This window comes from Xyrauchen texanus, chromosome 6 (assembly GCF_025860055.1).
Source record: "Xyrauchen texanus isolate HMW12.3.18 chromosome 6, RBS_HiC_50CHRs, whole genome shotgun sequence".
In the NCBI taxonomy this organism is placed as follows: Eukaryota; Metazoa; Chordata; class Actinopteri; order Cypriniformes; family Catostomidae; genus Xyrauchen; species Xyrauchen texanus.
Window position 1 is genome coordinate 22,220,934 of NC_068281.1, and position 23,286 is coordinate 22,244,219.

The window sequence follows — 23,286 nt, forward strand, 5'->3', positions numbered from 1 at the left end:
TATATAATGGAGGCACTGACTCTCTAATCACCCAAGATAGAAAGTTCTTAAACAATTTTCTTACTACTTTCATATTGTAATACGTCTGCCATCATTTGGACCAGGTTATTATACATCTAGAGCTGAGGAAAAACTGTTTTAAAGGCAACTGAGTGGCTGTTCCCAATTCAATGATGATATGGTTCAACACTGGTCATTAAAGACTTTAAGCATAAACAATTTGATAAAAAAATAGAAACTCACTTTCATACTCCCTGCAGCTTCTGCTACTGCAAAGCAAAACATTGATAACTTAAAACAATAAATGCAGCAGTAAATAAAGCACTGAAGGCTTATTTGAGCCATTAGTCTCTCCACCCGCTGAGTGACTCCAAAAAAACCATGTGATGAGGAAGTGATGGGATTGTTGGCCATGCCACCACTTAGAGGAAAGAGGAGAACATATTTAACAAACACTGTCTGCTCTTAGTGAGTGTATTAATACATTGCAGAACTCCAGAAGGCTATTCATAATCACAAGCAGAATGTTTACATTTAGAGAAAACTGTTTCATGTGCCCTCATTCTCACACCATTATATGTAAGGATATTTGGTAAGCTAAATTTAGAAGGGAATTTAGGGTCTTGAAATATGTGAGCTATGAACTAAATTAAACTTTCCTTATTGTACATTATTAGGTAATGACATGTATAACGGAATTAGTTGCGTTCGACAACCATTATAAATTCGATAAATTACAACTAGATTATTCTCCACCATTGAAATCGTAATACAACGTCTAGTTGAATCAGCTCACAATTTCTACTGTAAGGAATTAGCTTTAATAAGTGAATTTATGATTAATTAATTGTGATCTTATTCTCATGGCTTATTGAAAATAATATCACACATGTTTAGGTATAGCTTTGAAGCGAAATCTTTTAAAAACAGGGATGATATTATTTATCAAAATATACCACAGTCAATCATATTTCTACCTAAATTTATCTGCTATCTTTTTTCAAACAAGGCATATTTGGTCTAAAAAACAAACAAACACACAAACAAACAAATAACATAATAATACAAAAATCTTATATCCACTAAAAAGGCCTGAAGTCACATTAAAGGGAAAGTGTTTTTTTTTAAATGTTTGTCAAAATATAAAAAAAATCCATCTAGCTAAAATCTATCTAATACCCTCTCACAGCTTAATATGCAGAGACCAGGGGTGCGTTAAAGTATCTCTGAGCCCATGGACTCACCGTCCAAGGGCGGACTGTTATTCAATGAACATGCACTACATGGATGGCACGCCGACTCTGTGCTTATATCAGAATCTCACACTGAACATGTTTAGATGCTCATCCCCCACTAACGTTGATGGGCGAGAATAGGTTGGCGATATAGTGAGCAGGGCCCCGCTGGTATTTGTGGGCCCCAGGGTTTCAGCCCGTGTAAGCCTTTGCATTAATGCGCCCCTGGCAGAGACAACTGTATGCAAGCCATTGGGCATTCCGACCAGCCAGACACAGCAACATCGACTCGGGTGAGATTATGCATTAATCCAACCAATGGCAAATGGGCTGAGTGTTTTAACTTGCAACAGTCTTTATTTTTCAATTCCTATTAGTGATGCTAATGGCTCAGAAATTACACACTTCACCTATAAGTTGAATTTCAGTTGTTGTAGGGACTATGTATCGTTTCTGAGATGGGACATTATATGACACTCTTTTTCAGTTAGTTTCCTGATGTTTACACTGTGTGCTTGAGTCGGTTAGGCAAAAGATGCCCACAATGGCCTCTAAATCTGAACCAGTCTTCCATGAATTCCACCTACTGTTGCACTTGTGTACATGGTAGTGTGACAATAAAGTGATTTGATTTGATGATGAGCTGTTTTCCTTTCCTTCTTTAATGGGGATAGTCAGCACTCCATCCCTGATTGTCTTAGTACATTATCAGGAAATTACATTTCTTCCTGTTAATTTAGTTTGCCTTTGCTAGGAGCCAAAAGCTGCATATATACACACACTTGACTGATCTTACTTACGTTATGTGTGTACGCAGTGGGATGAGGCACATTGATGCTGAAAGGAGGCCAGTAACTAGACTGCAGTACTGCTTATGGGCTATTGATTTTCTTCTCTCCTTTTTTCAAAGCTCAGAAATGGAAACAGATAGTGAAGTCCAGCCAGAGTCCAGTTCTGTGACAGAGGAAAGGGCACAGTGGCAATAGTGACTTGCCAGGGAGAGGACGTGTCACAGTCTTCCCTGTGTTTCTTCTCCATTAGGCATGGTAATATAAACGTCAACTTTACCCACAGACTAGATCAAATAGAGCCCTCTTTTTCTATTCTTGGGATGAAATGTTGTAGCTGTGTGTCACATACAAAAATAGGCAGGGTTGGGGAGTAGCAAAATACATGTAATGGGATTACGTATTTAAAATACAAAATATATTTTTGTATTTAGAATACAGTTACAATCCAAAAAGTATTTTGATTGCTGAAGAGATTACTTTGCATTTTAGTGTAATTTGTTACATTTTATGTTTAAAAAAATTATACATATAAATTATGCTATCCAAAGTGCATTTGAACAGCTGTGAAAAACTTTCTTATGATGTGTTACATTCATACGAGCAGACAGAGAAGTACATTTGAAGTAAGTTTGGAGCAGAAGAAATAAACCTTGTGTAAATTGTCAGCTTCACGCTAAGCTAAAATGCTTTTTCTAGCCATTTACATGCACGTTACCAGACATGACCATATGTTTTTTATCAAGAAAATTCACGTTGGATCATAATTTATATTTTTCAAGAAAGACCTTTGATATCAGGGCAAAAATCATATTCTTGATAATAATTTTTGTATTGTTTTCATGTAAAAATATATAAAATCCTTAAAACAAGATCAATTTGATTTATCTTGTTTTAGAAACAACACTGCATAAGATAATTAAGTTTTTCAGAGAATTAATTTTTAACATGTGTATTTTTTCTTACTGTACTGGCAGAGTTTTTATAGTCAACACAAGTGAAAAAATCTATTAGTGCAGAAGAAGTAATCCAAAGTATTCAGAATACGTTACTGGCATTGAGTAATCTTGAGGAATACATTACAAATTACATTTTACAGCATGTATTTTGTAATCTGTAGTGGAATACATTTCAAAAGAAACCCTCCCAACCTTGAAAATAGGCCACTCTGTCTTCCCTGAGTAAAGAGTATTAACTGGATTTTCTTAGAATATATTGCAATTCCTCCTTCCTTATATGCTCATTAAGATAAAAAGGTATAAGACATGACTGTAGCCTCCTATTCAAGTATACAGTACAATGTAAAAATCTGATATTTGGACAAATATTGCATTCCCACAAATTATTTTTCATCAATTCTAATATATGTAATAGCACAGAATGAGGTCCACTCTTTTTCTCCACCCTCAAGTGTACCATTAGCAAAGAATCCACAACTAATTGAAGAAAGAATTAATACCTTGAATTACAAGGTAGGGCAGAAGTTGATGGGTTTAGGAACGATCCTTCCTAAGGGCTTGCATCACTCCTAATCCAATATCCACTTGTAATGGCCAGCTGAAAAATTAGTGGGTGATAATCAGCATTTGTTGCATAATATTGATTACCACAAAATTATAGTGATGCACTTATGATGGAAGTGAAAGGGGAGAATTTTTTGAACGTTAAAATTATCACTGTTTCAAAAGTGTAGACACAAGACATAAACAATATGTGTGTAAACATGATTTTGAGTGATAAAATCAAACCATTTCTGTGTTAAGTTATAGTCAATTTTACAGCTTTATTGTCATGAGGATGTAATGCAATAACAACTAAAACCCTAAAATGGCTGTAAAAATTACAATTTAAACAACTTTACAGCTCATTATTTTATAATTATTATTTTAATAGAATAATAATTAAATAAATAATAAAGAATAATTATAAAATTATAAGCTTCACATTTGGCATAAATGTGAAGCTTACTTCACATTTTAAGGCACTTTAAACCCTCCAAAAATTGGCCACATTCACTTCCATTGTAACCACCTCACTATAACCTCAATTTATGCTTTTTTTTTTTTTTTTTTAAAGAAAAGGACATACAAGTCAAAATAGGTACTCAAAATTATGCCACAAATGCTTGTCGAGTGAGTTTAACTTGTTTTAAACCCAGAATATTGCTTTACAGGACCGCAGAACTTGTTTCACTTGTCCAGCTGTTATTTCAGTCTATAATAAATATTTAAACAAAAAATTGCTAATATGTTTGGAATTATTATACATGTTTGATTGTGTAAATTCATGCATGGTATTTTTGCAATTTTGAAAATGTGTTTTTCACACACATTTATTCATTTGGCAGACGCTTCTATCCAAAGCAACTTACAAAAGAGGAAAACACAACGAATCATCTTAAGGAGACATTGGTACGATAAGTGCCATACTACAAAGTTTCACTAGCATCAGAATAGTATTCAAAACAGATTTAATTGCAACAATAATTACAATATTATTATTAGACTGTTTTTAGCCATTTTTTTAATACAGAAAGTGAGTCAGCTTAACGGATGGAGTTGGGAAGGTCATTCCACCAATGTGGTATGATGAAACTGACAGTCCAGGAAAGTGTTTTGGTGCCTCCTTGTGTTGGTACAACAAGGCGATGTTCCTTAGCCGACCGCAGGATTCTGGCAGGAGTGTAGTTCTGCATAAATGATTTTAGGTATGCTGGAGCAGACACAGTGACATTTTCACACCACAGAACCATTTAGATTTAACCAGTGAAAGCAACACGTTTAATAAAATGCTGAAAAACCTGAAAGAAATGGTGACCACAGCATCTAAAATGCATTTCACTTATACATTAATATACATTTAAAATGTAAATATTGATGTTGATTTAAAAATTGCTCATGGACAAACAACTACCAAATATAGCAGTAAATCATAGATCTCACTGGAAATTTTGAAAAGCAATCTAATCATCAAAGCTCCTCAAGGTCTCTGAAATACTGCCAGTTTACTGTGACTATATGAGCTGGTTTGTAGGTGGGCTGTCAGTGAGTTGAGACTTGTGTGCTGAAGAAAGCTAAGGAAGTCCATTTTAAATTAGCTGGATACCAAGTCTAGGTCATTCTCCCCCACTCTCATTTCTTCCTTTGAAGTCTTACTCCTACTCAGCCTGCATTAATATCCATGCGTCTTATGTTCTCTCCCACAGACCTGTGGTCACAGATAAACTGCAGTAAGGGCAGACTCTGGAGGTTGGAGGGAGACAGCCATTTCTATCATGCTGAAAACACTATTAATTGAATTGACTCATGCAGGGTGTCTCATCATTAACCTGAAAAGACTTTAAATATATTTCTTTAAAATCTTGAAGTGAACCAAACTATCAATTACAATTTGCAGTGCTGGGTAGTGACAGATTGCATGTAATCTGGGTGACATAATCAGAGTAAAAATAAATTACTTGCAATTAGATTCATTAAAATTTTAAAATACTTCTAATAAGATTACAGTTACTTTTATGGATTACATGATTACATATTAATCATGAAATGCAGTAAGTAGAGATAATGTACAGTCAGCCCATTGTTATCTAAAAATAAACCCTGACAGGGTGATCAGGACCCCAACGCGAAGCAGAAGGGGCCTTGTATCACCCTGAAGGGATTTATTTTACAATATCAACCGGCTGACTGTACATAATGCAGCTTATTACATGGCTACTCACCAAATAAAAAGTAAATGGACACAAAAGATTGATTTGCATTGAAATTGTCATTTTGTGAGAAGTAATAAACCGCTGAACAGCTGAAATCCACCTCTGGTTTGCTTTAGAGTTCTGTCAGTATTTATTTTGTAAATAATGATTGTCTGACTGCTCATTCTGAATCTTTTCATATAAATAAATAAATGCACATGAACTTGTAGAGATCGCACAGTGATCTGAGAACCAGGAACAATGACTTGCAATACCTAGGTGAGCGGTCTGATGCTAATTTATTGGTCCTAATTTATTGGTTTATATTTCATTATAAATCAGTGATCAGTAAGCCAATGAAAGTTTTTGGAAGTGAGGGGTAGGGTTGTGGAATTGCACACAAATACCTTATTCTAGACGCTAGCCAAGTGACACTGAAGATTTAGTGGTCTCACTCAGCATTTGACCACTGGATATACAAAAACAATTTCACTTTTACGGAGACACAGGGCAAAAACTGTGCAATGTATTGTATAATCCACACATAAATGCTGAACCGATTGCATTTGTTCGGTAAAGTTTGTTTTAGTTAGCACCTGTATATAATTCTAGAAACTCTCCCCTAAGAAATACCTGTTAAATTCAAACATATTTGAGTCTTTCATTGATGGAGGCTAGGAGCTCTATCAGCAAGTGCAATTATTATGATTATGCAAGTACATAAACACTGATGTGTTACTGTGAAATAAAATGTCTACATCAAATACAGTGACTTTCAATAATTATGATTCTAGTTAAAAAAAGCACAGACAAAAAAAAAAAAATCAAAAATAATAATCTTTTTATGCCATATTTATGCAAGTAAAACATTTGTTCACAATGACATTTAAAAAGTAAAAAATCTCAGATTATGTCCTGACTGAACTGATAAAAAGAAAAAACATTATTGTCAATGTGATGAGCCACAAAAATATAAAGGCTTTTTAAAATGTTTACACCAGAAGTGCCATTCTATGGAATGAGTCACTTTCAGCAAGTAGGGCACCAACATATATACTTTCAGATGTACCACAAGTAATTAAAAGAGATTACCCAAAAAATATCATCCAACAAATGTTGTTATTGATTACAATTTAGGTCATGCCATTTGTAATCAGTACCTGATTGCAATTCAGAAGTAATATAGCACTGACAATATGTAGCCTAAAATAATCAGCCTGTCCACATGAATAGATTTATAGGGTGACTTATGTTGTAGAAAGGTCATCTGTAGCTGGAGAGTGCTAGAAGCTGTGCTCATTTAAGGCATGTTTCAGACACATAATTGGACCCAAGCAGTGTCTCACACAAGCTGGACACTGAGGAGCATAATGACAGAGAATATATATGTTCACTTATTGTGATGCAAAATACACTTCTAAATAAAAACACTGTGGCTCAGTGGGTAGGACTGTTGCCTCACAGCAAGAATGTCCCTGTTTCCAGTCTTTCTGTGTTGAGATTACAAATTCTCAATGTGTTCATGTGCTCCAGTTTCCCCCACAGTCTAAAAACATGCAGGTTAAGTGAATTGGAAACTCTCAGTTGCCTGTAGGTAAGAGTGAGAGTGTGAATGTCTGTGTTTGTTAGCCCTACGATGGACTGGGCACCAGTTCAGGGCATTTCCTTGCCTTCAGCACAAGGCTCCAGCATTACCCGCAACTCTAAAGCGGCCATAGAAGATGGATGGATGGAGGGATCTAGACAAGGTTTTTGTAGGTAAGGTCAGTTTCATCACACCAAGTTCCAATCAAAACTTGAGTCAATATCTGTAATTGTGAATGCAGAAACATTTGCAGGTGACCTACCTGAAAAGAGACATGACATATTCATTGTCTTGTTAAATATTAGTCTTATTTTGGGTCATTCAAATTACAAATGTCATTTACATGGATTGACCATTAAATAACTTAATATAGCAATCAGTGTAGTTTAAAATCTCTACCTCAAGCAGAAAGATTAGCACATCTCAGCTCTTTGGACAGGCCTTGGCACAATATAATCTAAGAACATTAACAGGATTACAAAAAAGAGGTAGTTGGGCAATCACAGAGAAATATCAGAACTGTACGGCACATACAATACACAGTGGAACAAAAGAATGTTGCATATTGTAGGTCTACACCGAGCAGACACAATATTAAAACCACTTATAGGTGAAGCAAATAATTTAATTTAATGTGTTGGAAGCAGGAAAAATGGACAAGCATAAGGATCTGAGCAACTTTGACAAGTGCCAAATTGTGGTGACTAGACAACTAGGTCAGAGCATCTCCAAAACGACAGGTCTTGTGGGGTGTTCCTGTTATGTTATGGGTGTTCAGTGGTTAATACCTACCAAAAGTGGTCCAAGGAAGGACAACTGGTGTACCGGCGACAGGGTCATGGGCGCCCAAGGCTCACTGATGCATGTGGGGAGTGAACGCTAGCCCGTCTGGTGTGAGAAGAGCTACTGTAGCACAAATTGCTGAAAAACTTAATGCTGGCCTTGATAGAAAGGTGTCAGAACACACAGTGCATCGCAGCTTGCTGCATATGGGGCTGCGTAACCGCAGACTGGTCATGTGCTCATGTTGACCCCTGTCCACCACCGAAAGTGCCTACAATGGGTACATGAGTGTCAGAGCTGGACCATGGAGCAATGGAAAAGGTAGCCTAGTCTGATGAATCACGTTTTCTTTTAGATCATGTGGACTGCCGGGTGCATGTGCGTCGTTTACCTGGGGAAGAAATGGCAGCAGGATATACTATGGGAAAAAAGGCAGGCCGGCAGTGGCAGTGTGATGCTCTGGGCAATGTTCTGCTGGGAAACCTTGGGTCCTGGCATTCATATTGATGTTACTTTGACTAGTGTTGGGTTCGAGTCCACCTTAATCAAGTCCGAGTCAAGTCCAAGTCTTTAAACAATCGAGTCTGAGTTGAGTCCGAGTCCAAAAGGGGCTGAGTTGGACTTAAGACCGAGTCCATAACAGGCAGAGTCGAGTCTGAATGAATCTGTAAATGAATCTGAATTAAAATTGGAACCATAAACTCAACATCAATATTTTAAGCTTATTTTAAACTTCACAACTAAGAAAAACAGCTTGTCAATATAAATGAAACAAAAACACCTCTGTTGGGCCTGGGTAGCTCAGCGAGTATTGATGCAGACTACCACCCCTGGAGTCATGAGTTCGAATCCAGGGCATGTTGAGTGACTCCAGCCAGGTTTCCTAAGCAACCAAATTGTCCTGGTTGCTAGGGAGGGTAGAGTCACATGGGGACATCTCCTCATGGTCGCTATATTGTGGTTCTCGCTCTTGGTGGGGCACATGGTGAGTTGTGTGTGGATGCTGCGGAGAATAGCATGAAGCCTCCACACACGCTACGTCTATGCGGTAACAAGCTCAACAAGCCACATGATAAGATGAGAGGATTGGCAGACTCAGATGTGGAGGCATCTGAGATGTACTATGCCACTATGAGGACTTAGAGGGAATTGGGCATTCCAAATTGGGGAGAAAAGGAGAGAAAAAAAACACCTCTGTTGCATTTCATATATACTTTTTATGATTAGTATCCTGCTGAACAAACATCAAAGTGGTTTTAGAATGAAATTATATGCTTTAGGTGTATGAAGAAACAACTGCCCTTCAACACAATTCTTATTGCGTTCTATTAACATTTAAATTATTTTTGCTTTTTCCCCTCCACTCAAACATACACCAAAGAAAGTGAAAGCTGAGATAGTCATTACAACCAAGTTTTTATTGTGTTTCAAATTTTAATTTAGTTTTTCATTCTACTCCATTTTCAATTTGTCAATTCAATTTAATTTAGTTTTATTTAAATTATCCCTATCTAAAGAAATAATAATCTAAACTGAGATTTCATTCAGAATCTTTTTTCTCAATCTGCTGACTGATTTGGGAAAATACAGTACATACAAATGAGTCAACACAGCAGTAATTAGCACTTGCTGAGAAGCTACATCTCATGATTTGACTGCAAATGCTACATCCAAAAAGACTGGCCATGTTGTCACAGAAATGATTTTCTAGTTAATTTGCTGGAAACCGCACAATGAAGGGCAGTTCTGCATGCTGCTCATGTACATAAATCCCTGATGCTTCCGTCAGGGGCGATTCTAGGGTCAGAGGTTTAGGGGTGCTGAGCACCCAATGAGCCCCACTGCCACCACCAAAAACAAAATCTTTTCACACAAAAACAAAAAATATGTCTATTGAAAAATAACTTTATCATTTTAACATTGGTTCAACTAACTCCAAAATCCAGATTTTTTTCTTTCTTTATTTTTTTTTAGACATTTTCAGAGCACCAGCTTAATTGTGAGAGTTCACACAGACAGCCCCCTGTAACAAACACAAAACCTTCTTCACTCAGCTGGTTTTCCTGACCGTTAACTCTGTGCCTCCTTTTGTATCAACAGTCATCAGATTGGTTAGATTAGATTCAACTTTATTGTCATTGAACAAAGTAACAGGTACTTGGACAACAAAATGTAATTCCCTCTCATCCCTTATGGACACTCCCTGTTATTTTCCTCCTCCTTTATTATGAAAAAATGTGGTGTAAAATAATGTTACAAAAAGTATGTAATATAGGCTACTTAATGCCAATAAGTTAGTATAGGAGTATGAGTAGTTACTGTTTTGCTTGCCACTATTCACTATATGTCAATTTATTGTTGTTGTTTCCTCACCTGGTTCTTCCTGCATGCTCTCCCTTTCCCTTTCTCCTTCTCCATCTCCCTCTCTTTCCCTTGGCACTGACAATCATACACAAATATATTGTAGGCAGGAGAGTTGAGGTCAGTTTGTCATGTCACAAAAATGTTATGGAGACCATTTACAGATTCTCAGGATATGATCAAAAGGCACACAGAGGCGTGCAATTTTAAATGTTATTATTATTATTTTTATTGGGCTTAGAAACTTTTTTAAATCACAAATTCCTTTCACAAGAGAAGCTGTATTCTCCATTGTAGGTTTGAAATAAATAAAAAAAAAATAAAAGCAGGGGATTGCCTAGATAAGTAATTTGATACAACAACAGATAGCTGGTTTGCATTATCTGTTAGTTTAGCTTAACACTTTTCAGAAGAACAAAAAAACAAAAAACAAGACTGAGGTCATTATGGACTGTCCCTCACCTGAATATGTCTTTTTTCTTTTAAAGAACTGTCGTATGTCCATTGCTCACTGGCAGGCCACACACACACACACACACACACACACACACACGCATGCAGAGAGAGAGAGAGAGAGAGAGAGAGAGAGAGAGAGAGACAGAGAGAGAGAGAGAGAGAGAGAGAGAGAGACAGAGAGAGAGAGAGAGAGAGAGAGAGAGAGAGAGAGAGAGAGAGAGAGAGAGAGAGAGAGAGAGAGTAATGCTAGGAGTTCAGGAGTTAAGCCTGGTTCAGGTTAAATCCTCTGTGTGTGAGGAATGAATAAATACAGCAAAAGAAAAACATTAAACTTTCTTTTATTGTCTAGTTTGATAGTCAGCCACAACTGAAAAATAACAGATATAAATCTAGGAATGAATAACAATTCATTTAAAAAGCCACAGTGAGTGTTTTCACACATAATGGTGGTATACAGTGATATGTTTGTTTTACTCTGGTCCAAACGCCAGGGCTTCATGTTTCCATGACGACTGACCAGAAAAGACGCACGTGATGTCATGTTTACATGACTCCCGATTGTTAAAATGAGTATCAAATTAACGATAATCTTTACCAACAGAGACACACGTACGCACTACACAAGTACGCAGTTTATTTGTCGCGCTGCTGTTTTTGTTTCATGCTCCAGCAGTTAATAAACAGAACTGCATGCGTCTTGCAGAAGAACATTGTAACCGGCGCTACTTCCGTTTATGACTATGGACGAGTCACCCAGGTCGTGTGCTACTCCACAGCAGCGGCGACCCACTGGACTAAAATAGTCAGAAAATAAACACTTATTATAGGTGTACCATGGTGATTCCGGATCCTGACTCCAGTACTCACCGATATGGTTTCGGAATCAGAACAACTCTAGGTAAAAGGAAAGAAGTGTGAGACACAGCTTTGGAGCAACTTAGTTGATTCACAACACTACATAACGTGTTCTCCCTCTGCGTGTGTTTCACGCTGGATGACTTGTCGTGCTGAGCGGTGCAGGTACAGAGGAGAAGTAGAAGAAGAGAAGAGGATGACACCAGGGGTGTTTTCATTTTCATCCTTAACACATACATTTTAAACCACAAACTACGGAGTATGTTTTGGACATTATTTAACCTTGTCAAAGACGAACAAAATTTTTAGAATAACAAAATTTCTTACTCCAAGTTTAGGGGTGCTGAGCTCCTTTTTGGGGTGCTGAAGCACCCCTAAAAAGGGGCTAGACTCGCCCTTGGCTTCCGTGTGGGTCTCGTAGCTGCTGCTGTATTGGTCTGCAGTCACTTCAAAATCCATTAGAACCATAGAAAATTGAGTTGTTCTTTAACTGCAAAAACATGGAGAATAATCATTTTGAGTCATACATTTAACAGAATTGTTCTTCAAAAGTGTCAGAGATATAGGCTAAAAAAGATGTGCATAAGATACCTGGTGGTTTACAATAAAAATAAAATAAATATTTAAAAGAAAAACATCATAACCAACTAAATTCAACTCATAACACAAAGTTTACCTTCATGCACAAACTCTGTCATCGAATAATACATTTATTTAATAGTCTATAATTAAATTATGGACCACAAGAGACTACAAAATCCTACATGTTTAGATACATTACACTTAAAAAGACTTAATAAATTATATTAATTCTATTTTTATGCATTTTTATTTTGATATGCTGTTTTTAGTAAACTGAGAGAGACGTGGGTGACTTGACTCAATGAAGTTCTTGATTTTAAGTTTGTAATCACAATGAAACCGCAATGCGAGCATCGTCTTGGCTGCATAAATGCCACACTCAATTTTACAAGTTGTCAAGTTCTGTGTTGTGTGAAACTGCCTTGTTTTGATTCTATTACATTCAGGGATGGATTACCGACCGGGCCAATGGGGCCAGTGCCCAGGGGCCCTTGACTTCCAGGGGGGCCCTGGGCTTTAAGGTTGCGTGATCCAGTTTGGCGATCCCCCCGCTAGAAAACCCATCAATAATGAAAACGAGAGACCCAAAGGCTCAAGTCCAGGTCAAGTCAGAGTAAAAATGCATCTGAGTCCGTGACAAGTCCAAACTCGAGTACCCCAACTCTAACTTTGACACGTACCACCTACCTAAAGATTGTTGCAGACCACGTACACCCCTTCATGGCAACAGGATTCTCTGATGGCAGTGGCCTCATTCTGCAGGATAATGCGCCCTGCCACACTGCAAAAATTGTTCAGAAATGGTTTGAGGAATATGACAAAGAGTTCAAGGTGACTTGGCCTCCAAATTCCCTAGATCTCAATCCAACTGAGCATCTATGGGATGTGCTGGACCAACAAGTCCGATCCATGGAGGCTCCACCTCGCAAATTACAGGACTTAAAGGATCTGCAGCTAATGTCTTGGTGCCAGATACCACAGGACACCTTCAGAGGTCTTGTGGAGTCCATGCCTCGATGGGTCAGAGCTGTATTTGGCAGCACAAGGGGGACCTACACGATATTAGGCAGGTGGTTTTTAATGTTGAGGCTGAAAGGTGTAAATTAATTTCTAAAAAATATGACTGGGTGAATCCCATGCAGTTCATTTTCATCTCGGGTTCATATGTCATATAGCCTATTGAATAAATGTTCAGTGTATTTCTTAAAGGCTGTTATAAAATCACAACAAAGCCAATTAATTTTTAAAAGTTACAGAGTTTGGTTGACAGGCTAACATGTGGTATTGATATGCATGTTTCTGGCGGTGTTCTTTAAATTAATTTAGTTTTAACAACAAAATTAGTTTTCTTTTTAAAATTATGAATATTGCATTAAAAAAAAGCACGACAAAATATTTTTATTTAATTTTTAGTTTAGAAGGAGGTTAGAAAGGAGTTTCGCGCGAATGAGTGTACTCTGTGAACTCTACATGTCACACTTGATCAGCTACATGTCTACTGCCCTCTAGGGAAAACAACAAAGCAATTCCGAAAATTCTCCAAAGCGTATTCATTGACATTTCATTGAAAGCATACGATCAGTAGCATCAAATAAAACCTCATATCCACTGATAAGAAGATATTTGTTATTATTTCTGTATAGCTTAATTTCAGTAGCTATAGTTCTTCTCACTTTCTCCAGAGTAAGACTAATGCATCACCAATATTCAAACTTATGCCATATGCCATTTTGATCTTCTGCTGCCAACTCTTATCTAATTAATTTCTCTGTTTATTCAGAAGGGAAGCTTTAGCTTATGCCATGATGGTCATTTGTTCATAATATCGAGTTTTCCCCCTCCCTGTGTGTTCTCTAGGGGTTGGCATGTCTTGTTTTGGTTTTCTAACCAATCTGGCTTTAATTAGATCACATGGGGTTCATTTTGTTTTCTGTGTGTTTTGACTTTCAGTAAATATGAAATGGGTCAAACTTAAGTGCTCGGTCATTTAACAACAAAACATCTTGCTGTGCAAAATTGTTTTATTCTACACGCTATATGCATAAATATAATATTGTATGTTTACTGAAATTTAAAGTTTTTATTGATTCAACTGTTACGTACTTTTTAACATCATTTAAAATACACGATTTTTACATTTTGTGTTACATTTTTAAAACTGTGTCTTGCTCTTTTTTTAAACAAAATTTTAAAGTGAAGATTTGTGCATAATTACCGCTTAAAAGTCAGAATAATCAGTGACGATGATAGACATGTAAATAAGTATATGTTAATACGTTGGCAGGCTGCCGATTTCTGACTGCTGGGACAAAAAAAAAAAAAAAAGCCTGACAGCCTGCTGACCTATTTTCGAGAGTTTTGTAAATATGGGGATTACTGTGATTACTGCTGTGCCATATTGATAACAAATTAATTAGGAAGTATGTAAATGAAAAGTCAACAATTATGTTTTCAGCACAGGGGAAATAAACTTACAGGGCTTTTCTCATAATGTTTCAGGGTCATGTGTTTCTGAAATAGCCAACTATTAATTCAGCCCCGCAAATACAGGACTTGGCCGTTTATAAATAGTGAGAAACATACAGTCAATGTTGGGTGTAATGCATAACTAAGTAATTAATTACTGTAATTAAATGACTTTTTTCATAAAAAAAAGTAAAGTAGGGGATTTCTATAAATTTTTCAGTGATTTATTTACTGTTACTTCTGATGTAATTTTGATAAATACTGTATAGACTACAGAACAATTCTATATAAAACAATAGTGAATTTAAAATCGAAATTTAATGTCTAATGTTAAAATTTATGTTTTCTAATTTAATGCAGCCCCCTTAAATTCTTTGGTCAGTTGATTAATAATTTATTTGATTTTATATGATTAATTTGAAAGAATTAAAAGTGCAGTTTCATGTCTATCCTCGTATTTTCCATTTGGTCAAGGTTGATAAGGGTTTTTGAAAGTAATTAGTACTATAATGCAATACATTTTCATACAGAGTAAATAGTACAGTAAAATATGTAATTAGTAGTTAGTTATTAATTACTTTTTTTTAGAGTAACTTACCTAAAATTGCATACAGTACATCATTATTTTAATAAGGAGACAATCTATACTGTAGGTAAAAAAAAATATTTCAACTTGGAAAAGAAAAGCTTTAAAAGTTTAAAGTATTTCTCTATTTATTTAATTTTGTTACATTATTGCTTTACTCTTCAAAGAGTCTGACTGAGCATAACTCATGTTACTATTTGCAGGTTGAGACCAGTGGAGGGCAGCAAAAAGCACAAAGAGAAATTTTCAATTATGCAATTCCCCTTTTTTTTTTTTCCAGAATAGTGATGCCCTATCAGCCGCCTGCTTAAAAATGAACTAAAATAATCTGAAAATTAACTGTTTGCAATAGCACTGCTGCAATTGACATGGTAAATACTAATCCCCACTAAACTGAACCCCTGCGTGCATACAAGGGTCTGCAGCTTATCATTTGTTGCAGAGTGACATTTTATCATAAATGTGCAATTTATAAATACATATGTGAGGCATTTTAACAATTTGCATTAATTAGTGTCAAAAGGCCAATATAATGATCTTGTTGTTCTGGCCTATTAGATTAGTTTGATTCTTCCACAGTGTTCCCATGAATGGAGTTCATAGTGTGACTCTCACCATGTAGCTCTGCAATGCAGGCTTACACAGGGCCCCCAAGGCTTCTGCGAAGTGCTGGTTCAGAATAAATTAATTAAAGATGATTTCCATTGTCAGCTGGTGGGCCATGTCTTGAAGAATCTGTTGCTTGACTTGACTTAAAAAAATATTGCCTCCATTTTCTGTAAAGTTATGCCTGCCTAATGATTGTGGTGCAGCACAATGCTGACCAGTTTCTAAATGTACCTACAATAGCTTATAACATATGGAACAAGTATGAATGAAAACTAAACATGATATTGCTTATTGTTTACAAGCATGTTGAGTACATTTTGTCACACATTTGCACACATAATTGCCTATTAGACAGGATATCATGTATTCCCCTAATTGTTTGATTTAATTATAAATTTCACTCAAGATGGGGGCACTTGACCTCACATATAACTCTGGAATAAATTAAGAGATCACTGCAAAATGATCAGTTTCTCTGGATTTACTATTTATTGGTATTTGTCTGAGTAAAGTGAAAATTTTTGTTTTAAAGTACTGACAACGTTTCTCCCAAAATAAAATAAAAATAAAAATAAATATTGCCATTTAGAGCATTTATTTGCAGAAAAAGACAACTGGTCTAAATAACATAAAGATGCAGTGTTTTCAGACATATTAATTTTTAAACAACACAATACTAATGTTTTAACTTAGGAAGAGTTCAGAAATCAATATTTGGTGGAATAACCCTGATTTTCAATCACAGCTTTCATGCGTCTTGGCATGCTCTCTACCAGTCTTTCACATTGTTGTTGGGTGATTTTATTCCTGGTGCAAAATGTCAAGCAGGTCGGCGTTGTTTCATGGCTTATGGCCATCAGTCTTCCTCTTGATCACATTCCAGAGGTTTTCAATGGGGTTCCGGGCTGAAGATTGGGCTGGCCATGACAGGGTCTGGATCCGGCTGACCTGTCTGTGTGGACCATTGTCCTGATGGAAAATCAAATTCTCAGAGTTGGGGAACATTGTCAGAGCAGAAGAAAGCAAGTTTTCTTCCAGGATAACTTTGTACGTGGCTTGATTCATGCGTCCTTCACAAAGACAAATCTGCTCGATTCCAGCCTTGCTGAAACACCCCAAGATCATCACCAATCCTCCAACTGATCATCTAATGGTTAGACAGAAACCTGGTGAGGCCTTCAAGCCACAGTGTCTCGCACCCACTGTGAAATTTGGGGGAGGATTTGTGATAATCTAGGGGTGCTTCAGCAAGGTTTGAATCAGGCAGATTCATCTATGGGAAGGTCACATGTATCAAGCCTTATACAAGGTTATCCTGGAAGAATTTGTTTTTCCTTCTCTGACAATGTTCCCCAATTCTGAGGATTGTTTTTTCAAGCTGGAATATGCTCCACATCACACAGCCAGGTCAATCAAGGTGTGGATGGAGGACCACCGGATCCAGAACCTGTCATGGCCAGCCCAATCTCCAGACCGGAACCCCATTAAAAACCTCTGGAATGTGATTGATTGGAAGATGGATGGCCAAAAACAATCAAACAAAGCCGAGCTGCTTGAATTTTTGTGCCAGGAGTGGCATAAAGTCACCCAACAACAATGAGAAAGACTGGTAGAGAGCATGCCTATACGCATGAAAAATGTAATTGAAAATCAGGGTTAATCCACCAAATATTGGTTTCTGAACTTAAAACATTAGTATTGTGTTGTTTAAAAATGGAAATGAACTGGTTTCATTGCATTATTCGAGGTCTGAAAACTCAACATCGTTTTTGTTATTTTGACCAGTTGTTATTTTCTGCAAATTAATGCTCTGACAATATTTTGTTTTGGAATTTGGAAAAAATGTTGTCAGTACATTATAGAATAAAACAAATGTGTTCATTTTACTCAAACAAATACCAATAAATAGTAAATCCAGAGAAACTGATCATTTTGAGACACCCACTGAATAGAGCCTATTGTTTTTGCAAAAATTATAATATAATTGTCTTAAGATGTTCACAAATATGTTCAATATATTGTAAATAATTTGACAAGTTGGTTTGGTAGGAAGTACTAGCATTTCAATATAACACAGATGTGAACTGAAAAAAAAAAAATCAGACAAAATAATAAACTAAAGCATTTATTATGCATCTGGCTTCTTGGTGTGTGTTACAAACTTCTCTGCTCTCTTTTGGAACAGCATTAAACAACAAACCACTTTAGATATAACACAAAATGAAGATCAGAAATATCAAAGCAGTGAAAACAGAACAACAAAAAACAGCACTTTTAGCCTGCAATGCACTGAGGAGGGTCTTAACTGATTAATTAAAGGGCCATATTGCCTTGCCCCAGGGCAGACTCTTACAGTAGAAGCAACGCTGTCTATGAGGGGGAGGAGACATACCTAGAGTCTGCTGTTGTTACCGCCTCTCTAAGGGCAGGGCTTACACCATGCAGGGGAGTATATTTCAGTATTAGGGATTACGTTGTTTAAGTAGACTCGAAGAGATTATGTCATCTAGACAGACTACGGCAGACTAATCTATTTTAATAGACTTTTCCTTGTCTGACAATTAAGAGTGGGCTTTGTGATTAGTGACATCAAAGTGCACAACAACCCCGTAGAAATATATTAAGTGGTAAAACCAGTCAATTTGAAATCCATTGTCTGTCTGTATTCTAAGATATTAATTTTATTGTCCAGTATTGCTTAATTAAAACATAGACCTAGTTGTCTGTTGTCATGGTGAATTGTTTTGAACTAATCATCTGTAATAGGCTTTAGAATTTCACTTGTTATTCCATTTGTCAGTATTTTTTCTGTTAACAATCAAAATTCAAGTTTAAATAATTTAGTCCCTGATGATTAAAAGCAGTGTAAAGTGTAAAGTGTTTTGTTTTGTTTTTTGCCTTGAGCCATTTACTTGAGTATATTTTACCTTAAACTGATCCTGCTATTCGACACTTGGCATGCCACTCATTTAAGAAAAACAATGACTTAAATATTTTTCATGAGACAAAAGCTGCATGCTATTCATGTTATAACCATTTAAGCTTCTGACATAAGACATAAGAACTAATGACATAAGAAACTTTTTTTCTGGAAAAAGATTATTCCCAATCTAGTCTACGATGCTGTTTTTAAATAATAAAAGAATACATGTGTACACATAATGATAAAGACGATTAAGATTAAAGGAATATTTAACACAAACATTTTAATTATTTCATCATCTATTTACCCATATGTCATTCCGAACCTGTAAGTGGTTATCTTTTCCATGAAATACAATAGGATAAACAAACAAACAAACAAAGAGACTGAAATTTAAGTTGTTATTCACTGATAATCTTCCCCTAGAATTATATTAAGTGTGTGTCGTAACTAGGGATGGTCATTTTGGTAATTTTGTCTACTTGAGTACTCAAGTAATGATATAAGTTATGTATATAACTGAATATATAATAACATGTCTCACAAACATCTTTGGCTGCTGCAAGCTGCATAGCATCTTGTTGTTCCAGTGTATCGTCTATTCATTATTATAGGCTGTTATAAAATTATCTGATGCAAAATGTACAAAAGATTGCATAATAAAAATATAATGCAAATAGAATGTGCACAATGCGAATCTGTCTGTTTTTCCTTCAGGTTACTGTAGTAATCTAGTGTTTGAAACACTCGCCTGCTGTATGTGCTTTGTGTCCACTGCCACACGCCTGGCGCGTGTTAGCTTGCTCCTGTTGGTAAATTCACGATACTCCATATTGTTGTTGTTGTAATGATTCATGAAGCGTTCCATTCAACTCGGAGAGTTGGAATTTCCACCTTTCAACTGGGGAAAGTGCAACAGAATGATACATTATGTCAGACTTCTAACTTGGAAATTCATGCAGAAATCTTCAACTCCCATGTCGACGAGATGCAAGTGTGTCTCAGAAGAGTTGAATGGACTATATTTATGGTGTCTTTTTGTCCTTTCTGGAGCTTGACAGTCATGGTCACTATGAGCTGTAGTTATATGGAAAAGAGCTGATTGAAAATTTTCACAAGTTCTATCTTTGTGTTTCAAGGAAGACAAAATTTTGACATTAGGAATGACAAGGTGGATAAATAATGAAATAATTTTCATATGTCCCACTTTACCTGTTTTCACTCCATACACATAGTCGATATAAATGATTTAAAGGATTATTCAGTGTTTGATACAAGTTAAAGTGATAGTTCACTCAAAAATGAAAATTCTCTCATCATTTACTCACCCTCATGTCATCCCAGACGTGTATGACTTTCTATCTTCAACAGAACACAAATAAAGATTTTTAGAAGAATATCTCAGCTCTGTAGGTCCATATAATACACGTGAAAGGTGACAAGAAATTTTAATCTGCAAAAATCACAAAGTCATAAGTAATACATAAGACTGAAAATACATATCTTCTGAAGCGATATGATAGGTGTGGGTGAGTAACAGATCAATATTTAAGTTAAAATTTTCTACTATTTTCACTTTCACTTCCAAATTCCTCTTCATTTCAGAATAAAAAAAGCTTCACATTTCTGCTTTTAAAGCTGTATGCGCTATATGTAAAAAAAAAATTGTGTGATTGAGTACATAAACAATTAATGTTCAAAACAATGTCAACAACCTTACTCCAATTCACTACTGTAAGCCAATTTATATTATTTTTATTTTGAGCTGTCAGGTTCGATTAGGTGCGAAATCGCGGACTTGCATCATTATGACTTCCTTGCGTCATGATGTCATGTCTGTGAACATAGGAAAGAGGCATAGAGCTATAAAACTTTAAGAAAGAAGAGCCTCGTTCCCATGTAAAAAGTAGATAGCGGTAATGCACTATTTTAGTGTGCGAGTAGCCATTAAAAAGAAGAAAGATACAACTGTTCAGTACAATCACACTCACACTGTTCAGGACAGAATCGCTGCAGTCTGGATGGATCTCTTATCCATTTGGCAAAGTTGTTTACCTGCTATATTGCTTGGAAATATTTTCTGATAGGGTTGTTGAAGCTTATATTGCTTGTCATGCTTTTATGAACTGAACGTGTGTTAGCTAATCGCGATGTATCTATGTTGTTGGGGAGTTACTGTGACATGTTTACTAATATTTATGACATCTGAACTTTACTGTTAACTGTTATATTGCATTTTAAGCATATTGTTTTCATGTTTAATAAAGTATATTTTATCCCAATCATTACTGAATCCTCGGTTTATGTTTTAAGTTTACTGTTTTATTGTGTGCATTCATAGACTATATTAGGATTACGGTTCACTTGCATTATCAACTGAGGATGTACAATATAATGTAAAAATAATAACGTTTTCCATTGAAACTTTATGAGCCATATCAAGACTAAAATAAAAATTAAGCGCTATAAATGTAAAATTAATTAAATCAAAATATTTGAATATGAGTGTTGTTTATTTCATCAAAGCAAGTAATGAATAAACGTTTGACATTATATCAACATGAAAATAGCGCATTATGACTCAGGATATAAATATCTCCAGGCATGATTACTCACAGGTGATGTCCAGGTAAGCTGAAATCATGAGATTCATCTGCCAGAAGAGCAGTGCCAGAACACGACTGACGTAAGGTTTTCTTCCGCAAATTGCTTGCAATTTTAAGTTTCAACAACAGATGTCGCTAAAGAGCATAACGTTACGTTGTGTAGATTTAAACTCTCCATTTACTTCCATTGTAAGTGCCTTAATCTAACCTCTATATATATGTATATATATATATATATATATATATATATATATATATATATATATATATATATATATATATATATATATATATATATATATATATATATATATATATATATATATATATATATATATATATATATATGTATATATATATATATATATGTTTTTTTTTTTTTTGTTTGTTTTTTGCAAAAGAGGGACGAGTCAAAATTCTTTAAAATTAACTTTGTTGTGAACAAAATATCTTAATTTAATAAATTCATTTTAAATTAATTTTGTTTTAAAAAATAATGTATGTTTAAAAACAAAAAAAAGTTATAAAAACGACCTTTGTAGTTAGGCTTAAAAATAAACAAACAGGCCTATATGTTAATGTAAATTGACTGTTTCTAATGCGTTGTCCAGCTCGTCTTGTGTCAGTGCAGACGACTTCCTGTTAAGTGGCTGTTGTTACGGCAACCTTTTTAAACCAAGTGTGTGGCCAAATATTTTACGATAGCGTTTTATCGGTTTTGTGACCTACACTTTGGCTTCATGGACGTTATTGAAAATAGAATCAACAGCATTGCGGATGAAGCAGAGGACGCGCTTATTTCAAAAGAGATTGAGGAAATACGTCGGTAAGACGCGACGTTCTGGAAGATTTAATTGTGGTGAATCAGATGAGCTAAGTCTTTAAACATGACATCATACAGTTCACCACAAAAACGTAAACAAGCTAGAAAGTTACTGAAAGACCCTGACGAATTAATTGATAGTTATATAATAGCCCAATCACTAACATAATATTTTATAACTCGAGTGGTTATGAACGTCCTCAACGTCGTCACCCCCCCTCAATAAGGTTTGCTTTTTCAAATCTGCTGAGGACAGGTTTCTTCGGACATGATGTCTGTGTCCAAACTGACGAGTCAGTGCTGCCAAATGTATAGGTTCTCGCTGCCAACACTGCAGAGCTTATTAAGGTGTGTACTGTGTAAAGTAACCACTTACTAGACAATATGAAATGAAGAGCTCCATCATTTGAGTGTCATTATGCATAACCGATGTTAAGTTTCTGAACACAGCACTTCATTTTAGAGGAAGAGGAATTTTAAAAAGAGAGGAAGAAAGCTGATAAAATATGCAGCTATCATTATGAATGTACTGTAAGTTTGTCTTGTTATTAAAAGACTCACCCAAAAAGCTGATACTTAGACAGTGCATTCCACTAGATTACTTGTGAATTCATTCGCTGCTGGCTTTTCATCGTATTAGTTCAAGATTCTTCCAACTTGAGCCCTGAGTGACTTCACTGATGGCTGCCTAGGTCACCTGCTGAGAGGGCATATGGTGGCTTTGTAGCAAAGAACAGTTCCTTCACAATGAGTGCTCATGAGTCCTTTAGCCTTCAGGGGTTGAACACATTGATTACTAGGCTCTCAGCCGAATAAATACTCTCTGAAATGCATGATTCCTAATGTTTAAAGAAGACTGAAAATGATTGCTGCTTAATTACTATATTGTCTAGTTCCATCACTCACACTGGATGAATGAATGTGGTAGAATTCCTCC